This window comes from Carcharhinus amblyrhynchos, chromosome 4, assembly GCF_965287045.1.
Source record: "Carcharhinus amblyrhynchos chromosome 4, sCarAmb.v2.hapA, whole genome shotgun sequence".
In the NCBI taxonomy this organism is placed as follows: Eukaryota; Metazoa; Chordata; class Chondrichthyes; order Carcharhiniformes; family Carcharhinidae; genus Carcharhinus; species Carcharhinus amblyrhynchos.
In genome coordinates, this window is record NC_137327.1 from 51315223 (window position 1) to 51335832 (window position 20610).

The 20610-nt window shown below is 42.8% G+C and overlaps 1 long non-coding RNA gene across 1 annotated transcript; it reads left to right on the top strand.

The window, feature by feature from the left end:
• The first annotated feature begins 3771 nt into the window (after positions 1-3771).
• Positions 3772-9365, top strand: LOC145342588 (uncharacterized). Its single transcript, XR_013886574.1, has 3 exons — positions 3772-3878; positions 6570-6613; positions 7572-9365. It is a non-coding gene; the product is annotated as an uncharacterized LOC145342588 (long non-coding RNA).
• The last annotated feature ends 11245 nt before the right edge of the window (positions 9366-20610 follow it).

A 20610-nucleotide genomic window follows, 5' to 3' on the forward strand; every position in this document is an offset into this window, starting at 1 on the left:
CATTCATTAGACCCGCGAACTGTGCAATGCGTACCCACAAACAGGAGGATGTTCAATATCAACCAATATTTTATCTGAAATACACAACCTGAGAGAGCAGCGGAAATAAGCAGAAACAAAAAGTATATTCGACACAAAAAGCACTCTCCTTCTGCATTATCATTACCCCAAATGACCGCACGTACCATCACCGTTTCTTCTGAGGTTTATCTAGAATTACATTAATATACCAGATATGAGCTCCTGTCCTATTCAGAGTTAAACATCATTTTTGGCCCTTCGCTTTTAGCAGCTTTGATGGATCGAGAGTTGTTCACTCAATCTAAAAACAATGGAATGCGTTTATTCAAGAAAAAGGGGAGTGTTGTGGCTGGGGACAGAATGAAAGGTTTCTCCATTCCCCTCGGAACTGGGTGAGGCCTAACCTTCCCATAGAGACAAGGGAAAATCAGGAGGCCATTCAGGCCCGTGGAACCAGCCCATTCTATCATTCTTCGTCATTGACTTCATTTCACACACCTGCCTTTGGCTAACAAATATCTTACCAATCACAGATTTAAAATGTAAAACTGGTGTAATGATTCCTTTGGAGGTTGAAATTTCCTTATTTCGCTTCTGAAATGTCTGGCTCGAATTTTTAGACTTTAACCCGAGTCCTAAACTCCCCAAACAACAGAAATAGTTTCCAGTTGTCGCCCCTAGCTCTTCCTCTGAATATTTTGAAATCACCCCTTAACTTTTTAAACTCAAGGGAATGCAACCCCAGTTTCTGTGACTGATATAATCTCCACTCGCTTCAAATTATCCGTTCTCTAGTGTGTTCAGTTACTTCCAGTGTGGTCTTTGCATTGCTGGCCTTTTAAATTATGTTTCAAAACAATTCATGACATTTTAATCGTTGATGTACCTGGATACCGTCTCCCTCCACCCCCCACCACCACCTGTCTCTTTCGAATCTCCACTGACAATAGCTTTTCACCATTACAATAAACTCCTTTCTTACCTCCCAGAGGATAGACCTCATATTTACCAATGTTGAAATCTATTTGGCGCAGTTTTACTCATGGAATTATGAAGAAACTATATTCCTAGTTACGCTGTTCTCAATGTCTGTGATTTAGGCAAATATGGATAGGTGGCTTTCTATCGCACCATCGAAATAGCCAACGAGTCAATTAAGTGACTAGTTGAGGCCTCAGCTCAGATCCTTGTCAAATCAGTCTCAGTCTCAGTCTCCAGTGCCTCGCGCGATTTCAATAATCAGCCTTCAATTCGATGGATTTTAACCCTGTACAAAATTTGAACATTCCCACACAACAAATCTCGCTGGGTTAACAGCAAATTACTGTGAATGCTGGCAACTGAAACAAAAACAGAAAATGCTGGAAAATCTCAACAGGTCTGACAGCATCTGTGGAGAGGGAATAGAGCCAACGTTTCGAGTCTAGATGACTCTTGCTGTCAAACCCGCTGAGATTTTTCAGCAAATATTGCTGGGTATTGTTCGTATTGATTTATAACCAAGTTTAGGCACTGAGAGTCCGATCAGTGAATTAACCCGAGTCATTCCAATGGCTCTGCAATTATTTAGAATATAAATGTTTGCAGTGCAAATTTAAACCCCTATCGCGCTCCAGTATCTTTGTGAAGCGTTTAGCGGGGTCGGTAGATGTCAGAAATTGGATAAGACTCGGGCATTGAAACAAATATAGGCAACCGTGTTTGAGAATGGAAGTTGCTTTTATTCTGGTCGGGATTAGAAAACAAGGCGGGGGAGCCTCCCACTGTCCCAGTTTCTAATTCCAGAGCCATTCTCCCGTAGTAACTTCGGCGGAAAGCCGGGAGAAGTGGCCCTGACTTTGACCTCCTTCACAAGTAAACACCAATATTACAAAGGTAACTACAATCGGGAGAAAATAATTAAGGATCGCGACGTGAGTACGAGTGAGAGAGATATAATTGAATACGAAAAAGATACATGTTTTCAAAGTGAAATGAAGCCAAGAGAACGATTAAAGGCGAGTTTGAATGAAATCTGATGAATTTCCGTCAGAATAATGTGACCTTTCTCTCCTCCGCTCCGAAGCTCCCCCCGCTCCTCCACAGATTATCCCCACTCTCTTTGGAAAAGAGTCGGCGGTTTTCCTCAGGCTCGCCTGTAACTCTGGCACATTTCACTCCAAGGAGCTGAGCATCAGATGGTTTGTGAACGGCACCGAGATTGTAACGGGGATCCGTACAGAGGCAAAGCCATCAGGACCGGGCGAACTCTTCCAGCTTTCCAGCTTTCTGGAGGAATCGCAGCCTGTGCAGAATGGGACAGTTTATACCTGCCGAGTCTCCTACCTGAACAGCCAGGTGCAAACCCATTACACCTACATTTCCAGTCCGGAAGGTATGGCCACTCCAACAAGTCGCGAATCTTGCACGCCTTGTTAACTGATGTGTTGGACAGCATTGAATTTTAGATTTCCTGGGGCGCACTGGGTGAGAAAATCTCCTGTTTTTATCGGGAGGGGAAATGATCAAGGACTGAAATAAATCGATAATTTAGATTGGAATCCTAGATGATATTTTGGGTAACTCCCGCCTTAGTGGCAATGAAAGCAGCACTGACTTTATTCTTCAGTGCAGACTTTACTAAATGGCCAGAACCGCCCATATGGAATGTACTGGCTGAAAGGGCGGATGGGGGGAATAAAAATTTTATAAAGGCTATTGGATATGAATCCGAAAAAAAACGGGATTTATAAGGAAGAGAGATCCGAATGGAAATAACTGGATTAGTCTTCCATAGGCAGGAAGGGCCAAATGGCCTCCTCCCGTGTTGTATGTTTGCCCGATCAGCGGCATTTCTCTTTCCGAGTAGAAGGGGCTAGTTGAAATGTTCTGGCCGCATGTTTTTAAGCATTAGAGTGATCCAGTAACATCCATTCCCCACTTTGGGGCAGGAGCTGTCTGGAAGCATTGAAATAAGAGATGGTCACACCCGTTCACATTCGCAGCGCTGATGCCAGCAGGCAGAGTGATACAATAGAACCTGTGCATTTTATATTAACACAAAAGGTCACCAACCTAACAGGCAACTTCATTCGAAGTCACTCGGATGGCATTGACCTTCATTGATTCGAATGTGTTAATAGCGCACCCATATTCACTAGAGAGTGAAGAACCCAAAAAACAATATCTAGTTTTTGCGGCAACAATGTGATCTGGAATTGAACAAGCACATGCATTAATATGATACATGTCGCTGCTTAACGTGCTTCAAGAAAAGAACTCTTTCCCCAAATGCTTTCTCGCAAACTTGAAACCTCTTCAAGGTAGCAATACCCTTACCCTTTGGGAAAACTCCTGTCCCTGTAGTTGAGAAATTGAAATAGAAACTGTTCGATTTTAAATGGCATTGACACGTTTTAATAGGGGTTAAGCAAAGCTCAGGGAAGACTGAGCTTTTACGGTGAACGGGGGCACAATTAGAACGGGAGAGGAGTGAAACGGCAAATTAAAACATTTCTCCTTTACACAATACCCCATTGTCATCCTCACAATTTTAACAATACATGTGTATTTCTAACCAGTATTATTTGCACCCAGTATGTTTACTTACCAGGATGTGGTAACAGTCAGATTAAATCATACTGTTACTGTGTATCAGTGCTTGAATTAAATGTTGAAAGATGCGCATGTTGTATTGTTCACACATTTCCTGTGGTGTAATATAACTATTACATTGAGTTAAATATTTGCACTTTGACATTTTGCAGAGCGAAAATCAGATGTTATACCCTGGTGGATCTATATCTGTATCGGGAGTGGGGCTCTCCTCCTGCTCCTGATTATTACATCAATTCTGTGTAAATTCTGTGTGTGCAGAGGTAAGCATGCTGGAATTTGCTGAATGGTTTTGATTTCGAATTTTCAGTATATTTGATTTTTAACACAAGTTACAATAAACTGAAGTGATATTGTAAGTGAATTATATTTGTCTGAAGTAACTGTATTTATGGATTAGTTTAGTGAACACTGAGAAAGGGTCTGTAAGTATGGAGAAGTCTTCAGTGATAAATGTTATTGTATTTATTGTGCATCACTAGACAACCTCTTCAGTTGCTAGGCATGCCATCCACATGTGAATAGAATACATTTTGTAGGATCTCACTAAATGTAAAGAGGCAAACAGATGAATCACTGCCAGAGATATTTACACTATGTATTGCATCAAGTATCCTAACATGACATATTTCACAGTGCAGTCCTGTAGCCTAGTTCTGCCCCATGGTAAATATGACAGAAAAGAGTGGTATGTTTAATTACTGCAAGCGCAGTATGGTATGCTACCCTGGAGTCATATTGTTTCCTTGCAAATCTACAAGTAAAATTATGGTAACTCTCCTTTATCCCAAATGCTTACATGTTAGATTTTCTCAAAGGCTTTCTAAAATAATAAATCCTGCACTTTATCAATAGCAAAGGCCATAAAGTAACCAAGTTGCATAGGTTACATCAGATTGGTTCCAATACATCCAAAGGCCATGGACCACATCAACCTGTAACCTAGATAAAGGATACTATCCAAGTATTGGGCTCACTCCATCTATCCTCACAATCTAGATAATGAGGATCATAAGAACATAAGAAATAGGAGCAGGAGTAGGCCATCTGGCCCTTCAAGCCTGCCCCGCCATTCAATAAGATCATGGCTGATCTGTCGTGGCTCAGTTCCACATTCTCGCCCTCTCCCCATAACCCTTAATCCCCTCTCTTATCAAAAACCCATCAACCCGCGTCTTACAAATATTTAGCAAGGTAGCCTCCACCACTTCAATGGGCAGAGAATTCCAGAGATTCACCACCCTTTGAGTGAAGAAATTCTTCCTCAACTCTGTTCTAAACCGTCCCCCCCCCCCACTTTATCTTGAGGCTGTGCCCCCTAGTCCCACTGTCCTTTCTGAGCAGGAAGAGTCTCTCCACCTCTATCCTATCCATCCCATTCATCATCTTATACGTCTCAATGAGATCTCCCCTCATTCTTCTAAACTCTAACGAGTACAAGCCTAATCTATTCAGCCTCTCCTCATAGCTCAACCCCCTCAACTCCGGCATCAGCCTAGTAAATGTCCTCTGCGCTCCCTCCAAGGCCAAAATATCCTTGCGTAAGTACGGCGCCCAAAACTGCACACAGCACTCCAGCTGTGGCCTCACCAATGCCCTATACAGCCGCAGCAAGACCTCCCTACTTTTATATTCAATCCCCCTCGCTATGAAGGCCAGCATCCCATTAGCCTTCCTGACCACCTGCTGCAACTGCAAGCTGGGTTTTTGCGATTCATGCACAAGGACCCCGAGGTCCCTCTGCACCGTCGCCTGCTGCAGTTTTTCTCCACGTAAGTAATAATCCTTCCTACCATTATTCCTACCAAAGTGGACCACCTCGCACTTGCCAACATTAAATTCCATTTGCCAGTTCCTGGCCCATTCGCCCAGCCTATCTAGATCCTTCTGTAGACTCTCCACACCCTCCGCGCAATTTGCCGTTCCATCAATCTTGGTGTCATCAGCAAATTTCGACACCATACACTTGGTTCCCTTCTCCAGATCATCTATATAAATGGTAAATAGCTGAGGCCCCAGCACCGACCCCTGGGGCACTCCACTAGTCACCAACCGCCAATCCGAATAGCACCCATTGACCCCCACTCTCTGCCTCCTATTTGACAACCAGTCCTCTATCCACGCTAACACCCTACCCCCAACTCCATGTCCCTTGACCTTCTGCAATAACCTCTTGTGAGGTATCTTGTCAAACGCCTTCTGAAAATCAAGAAAGACCACATCCACCGGCTCTCCTCTATCCACTGCCCTAGAAACATCCTCATAGAACTCCAGTAAATTTGTCAGACACGACTTCCCCTTAACGAAACCGTGCTGCGTCTGCTCTATCAAGCAATTCCCCTCAAGATGCCTTGCTATTTCCTCCTTGATGACGGATTCTTACATTTTACCTACAACAGACGTTAAACTAACTGGCCTATAATTCCCCGCCTTTTGCCTGGCACCCTTCTTAAACAACGGCGTAACATTAGCCGCTTTCCAATCTTCCGGCACTTCCCTGGAATCCAGCGAATCATCTTGCCTTCCTTCATAATCTTGAATAAGAGACCAGCTTGTGATGTTGAAGCTAATTGGATCTATCAAGTAAATAATTAACTGAATTTAATTAGATTAATTCATATTCAGACCATCTGCTTTGAGCAATAGCTGGTACTGACTCTAATAATTATTACTGAGACTCATTTGATTGCCAACTGATATTAATAAGTTGTTCTGAACTAATGTGTAGATTTTGTTTTCAGGTGAGCTGATGAGAAATGAATCATTGAAATGAATCAATGAAAGATTATGGTAATAATTAGTGGACATCTGCTTTGAAAAATAAGAGCTTCATTAGACTGTGAAATTGAGATGTTTCCATTAATTGATGTAGTTCACAGGCAGTAGTGCATTGAAAGGCAATTTGCTGATGTTTAAAGTTTTAAGTCATATTATTTACTATCCATTTATTCTAGGCAAACAGAGAAGAAGAGAGAAAAGATGTGTTCAGGAAAAGCAGGTAACTTGCCAATAAGCATTTTAAAATAAGCTCTTCTGGAATCCATATCCTAAACAACAAAAAAGAGAATTGAGATTATGCAGCAAAGGTTGTCATTGGATTTTGCTGTGGACATTCCATCTTGAGTCCTGGGCATGGTTAGAATGTAATACATAGAAATTATTCTGTTCCCTTTGTTATCTTGTAGGATTATTGAGTGACTTTCATTTATATATAATATGTGTATATGTATATTTAATCATTCGCCTGGAAGTATTAACTCGTGCTGGAACATAACTTTATAGACTGGGTTTCCTCTGGTACCTTATTGAAGTGATGTAACGATATCGGCGTTGGACTGGGGTAAACACAGTAAGAAGTCTCACAACACAGGTTAAAGTCCAACCAGTTTATTTGGTAGTAATCCCATAAGCTTTCAGAAACACTGTTCCTTCATCAGGTCTGTGGAAGGTTCTGATCAGAGAAGGGCATATAAAGTCACACACAATTTACGGAATACTGATTAGAATGCAAGTCTTTACAGCTAACCTGCTATTCAAGTCTTAAAGATGCAGACAACGTGAGAGGAGATAGCATTAGCGTAGGTTAAAGAGATGTGTCCAGACAGGACAGTAAGTGAGATTTTACAAGCCCAGGCAAGTCATGGGGATTATAGATAGTGCGACATGAATCCATGATCCCAGTTGAGGCCATCCTCAGGTGCACGGAACTTGGCTATCAGTCTCTACTCAGCGACTCTGCGCAGTCGTGTGTCGTGAAGACCACCTTGGAGAACGCTTACCCGAAGATCTGATCATGGGTTGGGTTGCAACCAAGTACTCATAGAAAAGGCTGGCAGTCAGGTGAATAGTGAAGGCAGAAAAAGCCTGGGCCAAGCACAATCCATCTGGGGCACAGAGGGATTTGGATACTGCCAAAATCAATCTCCTATCAATCTCTTTGTACTGTTGTCTTGCAGCATATGCAAAAAGCAGCTAATAACAAGATGGTATATACAACTGTGGATTTCAGCAACCTAGCTAAAGACACAAAGTACCAGCAGATGGAGAAGAGAAAAGCATGTCCCCATCTGCCACCGAGAAACCAGCAGAGAGGTGACAAGGCCGTTTATGCAACACCCCCACTCAAACAATACCAAGGCAGAAAGATGGGCCGCTCTGTACAATGAACGCAAGCGCAACGTATCAATTACTTGCAAGAAGTTGCTTCTATAAACTTATCTGAACCTGAGATAACAGTTCAAATATATATACTTGTGCCACTTTTTATAGAGCACATTAAAACCAAATATTTTCTTACTGTCCCTTCATGAATGTTGCTGAATAACAGCTTTTGAGTTATAAACATAACAAATAATATGATGACAATTGATGTTAGTGGCAATAGCTTCATTAGTGTTAGGCAGCAATTGTCTTAATGTCGCACTCTGTAAAGGAACTGTGGGGTTTACGTGAATTAAAACTAGAAACTAAAATTGGCTTGGTATCAAATCGCAAGAAAAATGTCCAAACCTCTCCCCTCCCCTCAACACTGACATTCGGGTGGCACGTTAGCACAGTGGTTAGCACTGCTGCTTCACAGCTCCAGGGTCCTGGATTCGATTCCCGGCTCAAGTCACTGTCTGTGTGGAGTTTGCACATTCTCCTTGTGTCTGCGTGGGTTTCCTCCAGGTACTCTGGTTTCCTCCCGCAGCCCAAAGATGTGTGGGTTAAGTTGATTGGCCATGCTAAGAAATTGCCCCTTACTGTCTAGGGATGCGGAGGTTAGAGGGATTAGTGGATGTAATGTATGGGGGTAGGGCCTGGGTGGGATTGTGTTCAGTACCGACTCGATGGGCCGAAGGGCCTCTTTCTGCGCTGTAGGGCTGTATGATTCTTACCTTGAAAAGCTCAAAGTACGCTAGAAGTCAAAGCCTGCACAATACACTCTCAGACCTATCTGACTATTTTGTTCCTCCTGGTTGAGTGGGTTTACATGCAGAACCGATAGCAAATATTGCTGAGGGATTGAAGTAATATTCTTGGAAGGTAGGTTGTGAGGACATAGAACGACACAATGATTGTGAACGTAGAGAGATGTTTTGTGCAGCACCAACAGAGAAAATTATAAAGTAAATAATGTCTCAGCTAAGTTTAATGAGCAACTTCTTCACAAACAGAATAAGTGTTGTTCAGATCAATCTTTCCACAGACTATGTGTAGTTTGGACTGTGGTGTACTCCTCTCCAAGTACAAATGAGCAGCTAAATTGAGACCAGATTGTAAACCAGCAAAACATGAATAAAAGAGAGCACATTCATTTGCACCATTCCACTAAAATCCGTTTGGTCTCAAGTCCTAGGAATGTCTTCCAGATAATATTTAATATATGGCCACATTTAGCTATATGTTTGTGTGGCTTTTCATAGGATCAGACAAAGAAAGGAATGTGGCTATTCAGGCCATCGTGCCTAGGCCAGCCCTTTGAAAGTGCTATTGAATTACTCCCAGTCCTTTCGGAATTTTTTTTTAAATAAAACTGCTAATTGTACTGTCAATTGCTTCTGATGGGAATCTCTATTAGAGATAAATTTTTTCCATGCTAAAAATAATATATTTGAGCCACAGCAATTTTCAATTACTTTCTGTTCCCGACAGTTTTCTCTGCGCACTACTCACTGCTGTTTCCTGCTTTCCAATACAGCCGACACATTTGCCATTATTTTCAAGAACTTCTCCCATCCCGCCCGCTGCTGGAGTGCTGGCGGCCGGCGGGTGGGATGCGGACAATGTAAAGGTCCATTGAAGTCGGGCGGTTTTTAGGTGAGCACGGCTGGAGAATCCCGCCAAGAATGTCTCACAAATGGAACTGGATAAAGTTACTTGCTGATGAATTGCTATACACCTCAAATTCCCACTGAAGTACATTGAGCATTAGCCATTTGCATGTATTGCAATTGTAGAACATGCTCTGTGCTAAGGAGCAAATAGGAACGGGGCTTGATGGTAGAATCACAATCTACATGCATAGTTGGGGACATCATGACTGGAGATGGACGGGCAACCTGCTGTGTGTGTCTGATTGGCCATGTCAGTTGTTTAAAAATGTTTAAATGCTACAAGAATCTAACTAGTTAATACCACACCAATCCACGGTTAAGGCAGATATTACAACAGTGCACATGAATGAAACAGCAATATTTTGATCTTATCTTGAGATTATGGGAGGTTAATACATTAGTGCCGAGAGATCAAAGTCAGTGGCTTTAGTGATTGTTCAGTATGTCCTATGTAGCTCGAGTACTCAATGTGTAGATTTGTTATGTATACCTCTGCTTTGTAAATTCTATCTAAATAAAAGTTTCTATTTCTGTAACTGGAGTCGCAGCGTGTAATATCATTTCAGTTTAAGTCACACTGTAGACTAGATAAGTCCTCGTGCATTCAATCTGCATTCACGTTTCATAAAACTAATATTTCTGCGTAAAAATTAAAATGATTTGGATTTGTCTCTTGGTGTTCAAAAGATATCTTCAGTCAAGCTCCTTAAGTAATCATAATTAATTCCCGCCTTACAGGTTCTCATTTGGAATTCAGTGTGAATTCTCGGATAAAACAGAGTTTTGGCGGTAGTTTTCAAATCTTGCGTTAGGCTCTGAGCAGACTGTAGTACACAGTGAAAGTCGCCATCTGGTGAAGTGGCGACAATCCCTAATAATTTCTGGAATAGAGGCAGCGCATTGTACAACTCCAGATTGGAATTCACATATTACTCTGATTCAAAAGTCGAGTGAAATGTCTGTCCAGTCTCCCAAATTCTGGAGAGATGCAGTACAGTCGAGCATTGCAGGGATTTGCATGCAGCGCCCTCTATATCTATGTAATATATATATACACTATGCGGTAGAAACTAGAAATGACACCGTACAAAGAGAACCCTGCCATTAAATACCTATGTTTAATCCTAAATCTCGAGCCTCGGTGAATTGCAGAGGGGCCGGTTTGATATCGACATCAATATCATCGACATCAATTTAATTTTCTTCGTTCTTTGGGTAGGGGGCTTTAGTTCAGTCGGGCAGCCTGCAGGCGCGGAGGGCCGAAAGGCCTGTTGCTGTGCTGTAATTTTCTTTGTACCAGACACACCCCATCCAAAAATACTGGTGGAACCCTATGTACAATGAGGAATTATGTTTATTACGGGATTTGGGATGTGTGAATTGTCTTTAGATTTTTTACAGTGCTGCAAACAACAAGTAGCAATTGCTGAATGACTGCAAGCACAGACGCCAAAGCTGGACACGCTTCACTAAATGTTCACTGATGTCTGAGAGGGGCCTTCGGGTGTCTACTTCAAATAAAAAAAGGCAACAGGTAGATAGATTACTTCTTCTCCTATGTGAAGGTACCGTCCCTGCTTAGAACTGCTGATAACCTGATTATGTCCTCGGCCCCGTTCACTTGCGCTGCATCTCTCCAGAGTTTGGGAGACTGGACTGAGACCTTTCACCCGGCTTTTGAATCGGTATAACACGTGAATTCCAATCTGGAGCTGTACAATGAGCTGACACATTATCTTGCAGAGCTTTTGCAATCATTTTATTTTGCAACTGTCTTTTGCGGGTCGTGACACAGTTCTAAATTCAACCAGTTTTTCATACACATCTAGAAAATTGGTGAAAGGTGGACAAACACTTCAGAAATGGTTGGAAGCAAAAAACACCCTAACATTTGAAAAATACTCAGAATCTCTACAATACAGAAGGATTCGGCCCATCGAGCCTGCACCGACAACAATCCCATCCAAACTCTATCCATGTAAACCCACATTTTTATCCCGCTAATCCCTCTAGCCTACGCATCCCAGGACACTAACGGTCAATTTAGCATGGCCAATGCACCTAACACGCACATCTTTGGACTGTGGGAGAAAATCGGAGGAAACCCACGCAGACACGAGGAGAAAGTGCAAGCTCCACACAGACAGCGATCTAAGCCGGAAATCAAACCCAGTTCCCCGGCGCTGTGAGGCAGCAGGGCTAACCACTGTGCCACCGTGCTGTCCCTGGTTATTTCACAGTTGTGAAATGAAAGACTTTGATGTGAAGACAAGAAGTTACACGGAAAATGCAATGGGATATAAGCTTGTCATAAACTAAAAGCATCACTTTGGGGTGCTGTCGATAATTGATTTGAGACGCTAACTATTTCTCTATCCACAATTGATGCCAGACCTGCTGAGTATTTCGTGTATTCGTTGTTTCTCTTTCAGATTTTGCTTTCTGGCCCTTGGATTGTACTTCACAAAAAAACAGCAAAATTGTTACTTGGAGTTTGTTGCAAAACTGAGTAGAATCAAAGTCATCTTTTCATTTAAATAAAATTCATCCAAAATCAAATTTCCAATCATTATTTTATTTCTAAGTCAGATATCACAAATAGCCTGTCAGGAATTGTCATATAATGCTAGTTAAAATAGTCACACCGGGAGGCAGTGGGGTAGTGGTCTTGTCGCTGGACTGGTAATCCAGCGACCCAGGAAAACGGTCTGCGTTCGAAGCACCCCACCACCATGGCAGAGGTGAGATTGAATAAAACGAATCTGGAATTAAAATTCTAATGATGAAAATGAAACCATTGTCAATTTCCCTTTAGGGAAGGAAATCTACTGTCCTTACCTGGTCTAGTGACTATACATAACTTCAGATGTACAGTAATGGGGTTGACTGTTAATTGCAACTTGAAGGACGATTAGGGATGGAATAAGTAACACCCCTTGCTTTGAAGAAAATGAACCTTCATCCTCGTGCCCCGGAATTATGCAGAGAAAAATAATTCTTAAAATTTCAATTCTGCTGAACTTTGTTTGAACAATTGTATTTGAAGTTCAGTGATAACAGTTTGTGCCATTAATTTGTGAAATACAATTATTCTCTCTTCTGATTATCTCAGTGAAGCCAAAACAGAAAACGCTAGAGATACTTAGCAACGACGGAGAGGGAAATAATGTTAATGTTTCAGATCGGTGGTCTTACATCAGAACTGACCCAGTGAAAGCATTTGCCTTTTGAGCCGAATAGGAAGCTGAACTTGTGTCCTGTGCTTATCTGTAATCCTTCCAAATGTTGGCGTTTTCTCTTTCGCTTGCTTTTAAACGTGTGCGACTTAGACATATAAACTGAACCTGTTCATCACATGTAGACCTTCCCGCTGTAGTTGCAGTAAGCTGCTATCTTAACTCAAACGCTGTTACTACACAGCAGCGCCATCTGGTGGATAACATACTATAAGCGGTGTGGATGGGCAATCTCTTTTCTCAATCGTTTTCTCGTACTGACTCGTTTAGTTACCGGTTCCTGCACCGATAGTTGACCCGGCAGTGCGAGGAAGCGCAAAACCTTGGTGCAGTCAATGACGTCTTCATCAACCATTTAACTTCAACTGGGAATGAACCTGTGTTCATTCATTCACAGTTGAATGAACTCCAGTTCACGAATTCCACCTCATTGGAAATGGCAGAAAAACAGTTTTACGTCCGATTGCAAATCATTCCCTGTAGCTTCTTTAAACAGCTTTGCGATCCGTCTCTCTCTCTCCCGCTCGCTTTGACCCCAAATCTGCAATTACCTCCCGGAAAGCTTAGCGAGTAAAGGACCGTACGGAGCAGGAGGTTCTTGGTCCGATTCCTGGGAGTGATGTTTTAACTCGTCTAGAGATGGTTAGACGTGGAAGGTGCAACAATCCGCAACTTCTATACATTAAGAGAAGTGAAAAAAATACTCATACCCAGAGGGAAAAGGGTTAGTGTTGTAGTCTCAGGGAAAGGTTCTGAATCTTATATAATTAACCATTAAATGATTATTGGTAACACAAAACTAGGCACAAAGTCCAAGTTGGAAACTGCCTCCATGCTTGCTTCCACACAGATCTTTGTCTGGTCCAAGGGTGGCTGTGACACTCTGGTCAAGTGACTCATCACACTGTGGGTAGTGCTGTCCAGTAAGAAGTCTCACAACACCAGTTAAAGTGGAACAGGTTTATTTGGTAGCAAAAGTAACTAGCGTTCGGAGCCCTGCCCCATCATCAGGTAAGCGGGAGTTCTATTCACAAACAGGACATATAAAAACACAAACTCAATTTACAGAATAATGGTTGGAATGCAAGTCTTTACAGGTAATCAAGTCTTAAACATACAATGTGAGTAGAGAGAACATTAAGCACAGGTTAAAGAGATGTGTATTGTCTCCAGCCAGGACAGTTAGTGAGATTTTGCAAGTCCAGGCACATTGTGGGGGTTACAGATAGTGTGACATGAACTCAAGATCCCAGTTGAGGTCACCCTCATGTGTGCGGAACTTGGCTATCAGTCTCTGCTCAGCGACTCTGCGTTGTTGTGTGTCGTGAAGGCCATCTTGGAGAACACTTACCCGAAGATCAGAAGCCGAATGCCTGTGACCACTGAAGTGTTCCCCAACAGGAAGGGAACAGTCTTGCCTGGTGATTGTCAAGCAATGTTCATTCATCCGTTGTCATAGCATCCGCATGGTCTCCCTAATGTACCATGCTTCGGGACATCCTTTCCCTGCAGTGTATCAGGTAGACAATGTTGGCCGAGTTGCAAGTGTATGTACTGTGTCCCTGGTGGATGGTGTTCTCATGTGAGATGATGGCATCCATGTCAATGATCCAGCATGTTAATGTGGCAGGGTTGTGTGGTATTGTTGTCACTGTTCTCCTGAAGGCTGGGTAGTTTGCTGCGGACAATGGTCTGTTTGAGGTTGTGCAGTTGCTTGAAGGCAAGAAGTGGGGGTGTGGGGATGGCCCTGGCGAGATGTTCATCGTCATCAATGATATGTTGAAGACTCTGGAGAAGATGTTGTAGCTTCTCCACTCCGGGGAAGCACTGGACGACTAAGGGTACTCTGTCCGTCGTGTCCCGTGTTTGTCTGCTGAGGAGGTCAATGCAGTTTTTTGCTGTGGCATGTTGGAACTGTTGATCGATGAGTTAAGTGCCATATCCTGTTCTTATGAGGACATCTTTCAGTGTCTGGAGGTGTCTGTTGCGATCCTTCTCATCTGAGCAGATCCTGTGCATTCAGAGGGTTTATCTGTAGGGGATGGCTTCTTTAACATGTTTAGGGTAGAAGATGGAGAAGTGGAGCATCGTGAGGTTGTCTGTGGGCTTGCAGTACAGTGAAGTGCTGAGGTGACCATCCTTAATGGAGATGCATGTGTCCAAGAATGCAACCGATTCCAGAGAGTAGTCCATGGTGAGTCTGATGGTGGGATGGAACTTGTTGATGTCATCATATAGTTGTTTCAGTGATTGTTCACCATGAGTCCAAAGGAAAAAAATGTCATCGATGTATCTAGTGTACAGCATCAGTTGTGCGGTGAAGAGGTCTTGTTGGAACCTATGCATGAAGATGTTGGCATATTGAGGCGTGAATTTGGTCCCCAAGGCTGTTCTGTGTGTCTGGATGAAGAACTGGTTGTTGAAAGTGACGACATTGTGGTCCAGGATGAAGCTGATGAAGTGCCTTGTGCTACAAATAAACTGTTGGACTTTAACCTGGTGTTGTGAAATTTCTTACTGTGTTTACCCTAGCATCTCCACATCAGTGATACTGTAGGCAGACCCGCACTAACACTTTCGACACCATAGAATGCCTACAGTGCAGAAGGAGGCCATTCAGTGCATTGAATCTGCACCGACAACAATTCCACCGAGATCCTATTCCTTCATATTTATCCTACTAATCCCCTGACACTAGGCTGAATTTATCATGGTCAATCAACCTAATCCATATATCTTTGGGCTATGGGAGGAAACGAACACCCGGAGGAATCCCATACAGACACAGGGAAAATGTGTAAACTCCATACAGAGAGTGGCCCAAGCCTGGAATTGAACCCAGGTCCCTGGCGCTATGAGGCTGCAGTGCTAACTAATGTGCCACCATGCCACCCAGATACCTTCGTTCTACAGTTGGGGGTGATGATCACACGGGATTTCAAAGTGCAATGGTTTGAAGAATGGAACAGGGAACAAGAAAGGCCATTCCAGGGTGAGTGCTTAGGATGATCAGAAATACTTCCTGCTTCAAAACCACACATGGGCCATGGTTAAAAGCTGTGTTTGCAATGTGTAAGTCAAACAGATATGATTCATATTGAGTGTATGGTTCACAATCACAATAGAATGTTTTGCATTATGGACTATTTTGGTTTTAGGTTGAAGGACATGGTATTGAAACAGCTCAACTAATTGGTTCCAATGTCCTTGCTTAAACAATGGCCTCAAAGTCAGACTTTATTGTTCAATATATACTAATTTGATGTGGATTCCTAGAAATTCTCTCTCGTCTCTATAGTAATAAATGTATCCTGATGGAGATTTCAAGCAACAACTTTGCCTCTGAAATATTAAAACATCCCAAGGTGCATCACATGAGTGCCTTGTCAGACAAATAGATACATAATGAGATACTGGAACTGATGGGCAAAAGCTTAGGTTTTCAAGGAATGCCATTAATGGTGAAAGGAGATGCTTAGGGAGGGAATTCCAGAGCTTGGGGTTTAAACAGCTGAAGACACAGCCACCAATGGGGGAACAGAGGAAAAGGGAAATGTGTAAGAGAGCAGAGTGGGAGTAGCAGTGGGTGGGTCCTCAGCTGGAAAGCTTGAATAAAGTTGGAGGTAGAGGGGGGTTAGGAATTTAAGCAAAAGGATGTATATTTTAATTTCAAGCTGTTTCTGGACCCTGGAGATAATGTTGGTCAGCGAGCACAGGAGTATGAGATGAATGGGATTTGGTGTGAGTTAGGGTATGGGCAGGATGGGCTAGAGGGTGGAAGGTTTCCATAGGATTTCTACAGGACAGAAGAGGCCATTCAGCCCTTCAACTCTACGCTGACTTTCCAGGAGGGAGCATCTTACCTATCCCTGTCACTCCACAGTGTTTTAAACACCAGAAATATTCTCAGGTTTAGTCTCATTGGCCCTTCCCAGAAAATGGCCTTGAGTTTACTGTGATTCATTGTATTTTATTTCTGGTATGGTAGGTAAACAACACCAAGGTCAAGGCATCATGATAAAGAAATGTTTACATTTCTCTTTTCCTCGTACAGCAAATTAAAGATGCAAAAAAAAACTTCATTTCATTCAGACAGGTGAATGAAGAGTAAACCATATAAAACAGTGACTCCTACATCGCTCTTCCACCTATAGAAAATAAAAAAAAGTTGTCAAGAAACCATCCATCATAACCTGCAAAATAAAAAGTTACTTCTTAAGTTTTGGAAGATCCCCTAACTTCTGACTGAACAAACTTTTCTGCTGGCAAGAGTTAGGCACAAGGGCTGCAATTTTCAAAAAATAAGTGAGAAAACCAGAGTGATCCATGCCTGTCTACCTGGCGTGATCCAGGACACAATCAGCCCACATGCCATCATTTGATGGGAGAGCAGGCCTTAAACATGCCAGTGAGTCTGGCTACAAAGCCATCGGGCACTGTTGTGAAAGAGCGCCCCAATCTCACATTACACTGGGAGTCTTCATCCCCCCTTAGATATTGAGACACTCCCCTCCTCCCCCATTTGGTGACATGGTTCTGCATCTGAAGAAGGGAAACGGTTAATGAATTTAATGAATTTTGTACCTAGCATATATCACAAACATAACCCTTCCTCATGGCTGATCTCCTCAAGCTTATACTGCTCCTGGCATTAATATAAATTATTTATTCATGTTTTCCTTACTTGTTCATGTCTTTCATTCTTTAACTTTCATTTCCATAAAGACAGATAGTTAAATGTGAATGTTATTTTACAGATTTTGCAAACCTTACCTGTTCGTACTAGCTAAGCATAGTTAAACAACTGCAGATGGTAGAATGCGATAACAACTATTTGACAGGAGGACTCCTGCTGGGAAGCCATGACCACACAAGTTACTTCAGTGAAGAAGCTGCCAAAGCCACCGGATTGTGACTGTACCGGTGACTGTGTTGTGACTGAAGCTGCCAGATGACTGCGGGTCCTGGCTGAAGCCAGGGGCTGCGTCATGACTGGAATCAGAAGTGTTGCGGGTCCTGACTGATACCAGAGTTTGCATCATGACTGGTGCTGGAAACCATGACGTATAAATACCCACACTTATTTGTGTTCAGTGAGGAGCCTGGTAAACCACTGTTAGGTGCCAGGTCTCTCCCAAAAGCTTTTGTAATAAAACTACTATTCTTTGACTCACTAACAGTCTCAGAGGTGTCTCTTATCTACAACAACTTGGTGCCAAAACTCAAGATTCTGTTTGCGGGCCTGGTTAAATGGCCACAACCAGGGCACCAGAATAGAATCCTGAACTTAACAGGGTAAGTCAAACTATCGTGGGTGATCATCTGTGATGAGAGACTGTGAGAGTGAAAGACATCTGAACTGAACATAAATGGAGAAGGAGGCATTTGTCTTTAACACCCAGCCTTAGACCAGTTAGGATTTTGAAGTGGGTGTGGAGACTGGAGAAAGATGCCTGGGGTATGATGTTCAGACGTGAGTGAGAAAGAAATTGTCTGAGTGATCGCCAGAGTGGAAGGAAAAGCCGGCTTAATAGTGTAAGCTTGATAGTGTAAGCTTATTAGTGTAAGCGGTGGTACGAAGGGATCTCATCGTCCCTGACAGATATCACTGGACTCTGATAAGAGCGACTTAGGAAAGGGAGAGTAAGAAGGGAGAATAGAAGACTCCAGGTGGTGAGTATAAACTTACCTGTATTATGGTGGGATCACAAGGACAGTGGGGACCCCCGGGTTCCCTGATAAACGAATATATGACTGAGAGGGACAGGCTCATTAAACAGATGAGAAAAGGGTTGGGGGGGGCTGACTCACCTCACCCATTAGATCAACAATGGAAATGGTTGGAAAAAGAAAAGAAAGACAGAGCTAAGAAAATTGGAGTTCTATTAGTTTACCAATTGGCCGGATTAATTGAACGTCTCAGTCTCGGGGAAGAAATGGGCTGATGACAAAGCAAAAATCAAAAAGTTGGAATTGTGTAATAGAAAACTAGAAAAGAGAAACCAAATTTTAGAGGACCCCAGCTGGGGATCCTTGCATCCCTATGGGCCGGCCATACAATCCACAGCACCCATGGGAGACTTCACCGTGGAGTTAAACGCTGAGCTCGATGTTCAGGAATGCCTGAAACTGCCCAAACAGATGGAGCCTTTTTACAAGCATTTAAAGATGGGCTGTCACTAGCTCACCAAAAAATCCTTAAAATGGAAGTTCTTGGTACCCAGAACTAAGATGAATTAGTGGAATGGGCTTCTGGGACTAAGGGCGGACCAGACAATAAACAATAACCAAGATTAAAGCAGGAGCACATAGCCTTAACTAATAGGATCAAGCCTAAGGGAACTTGTCATAATTGTGGGAAGCCAGGAAATTTCACCCGGGACTGTAGGGCCCAAAGGAGGAGTGGGGGGATGGGGAGAGGCGGTAAGAGAAAAATGCTTACATGCCAATTTTGCAATAAGGATGGCCACACAGGGGCCACTTGTTGGAGCAAACACAGATGACCTAGTCAGGCTTCCCCTGCCATCACAGAGAGGGTAAACTGATAAGGGGCAGCCCCATAAGTTTGGGTAAGAAGGAGGGTAAAATCTACGTGTCTGCACCAGTAGGGGGCTGACAAGGTGAAACGCTGGTGGACATGGGAGCCTCCATATCTATCACTGACCGACCCTTACCCACCAATAATAAAATGATCTATGTTAGAGGAATTAACAGACAGAAGACCCCTGCCTGCTTAAGCGAAGTAAGGAATCTCACAATACCAGGTTAAAGTCCAACCAGTTTATTTGATAGCTACCAGATAAACCTATTGGACTTTAACCTGGTGTTGTGAGACTTCTTACTGTGTTCACCCCAGTCCAACGCCGACATCTCCACATCATGCTTAAGTGAAACCATCCTAGTAGAAATTAATAACCTGTATATACCTATGCGATTCTATGTATGCAAAAATAATGAAGGAACCATATGGGAAATGACCTGATGAAGGAATACGAAGTCTTAATAGATTGTGGAAACGGCAATTTGATTTGGCCCTGCCCCGACGGAAGAAAAGACAGGGTAGGAACATATGTAAACCATTTAGGAATCATCCATGCCACATCTCCAATAGGACATGACTGACAGTTAGAAGGTAATGGATTTGGCACCATTTGTGCCTCAGTTCCAGGGGTCTGGGCAAAAACTAAAATAGATATAGGCCTAATTAAAATTGATCCCATAATAGTGGAAGGTTCGGAGCGTACACCTCACTGACAGTATCCAATTAAGCCTGAAGCTAAGAAGGCAGTTGAGGAAACTGTGAAGCGATTGGTGGAAAAAGGGATCTTGCAGGAGACCACTAGTACCACTAACTCCTTGACTTGGTTGGTGTCCAAACCGGATGGGAGTTACCGATTAACCATTGATTATACAGTTTTAAATAAAGTAACTCCTAAACTACATCCCATTGTGGCCAGCCCGCCAACATCCTAAACGGATTTTCACCATCCCATGAGATTTTTACAGTATTAGACATTGCCAAAGGATTTTAATTCTCAGGGTAAATTTGCTTTCACAATAGTTGATAAGCAATATACTTGGACTAGGCTCTCTCAGGGATTCCATGACAGCCCGGCCATATTTCACCGAGTAATGAATAAGATACTGAAACAAATGGCGCTCCCGGAGGGGAGCACAATTTTACAGTACGTGGGTGACATCTGGATAGCCTCTGAAACTAAAGCAGAACATCAGACGGCACTATACTCAGTCTTGAAGCACTTAGGAGATCGAGGACTAAAGACAAACCCAAAAAAGGAAAACTATAGGTGTTATATTTGGGACTTTTAATATCCAAAGGGACCAAAGAAATGCCCGTAGACAGGAAAATGGCGATGCAACAAATGCCAAGACCAGTAACTGTCCGAGGAGTGAGGAAGGTTTTAGGATTGTTTAATTACAGC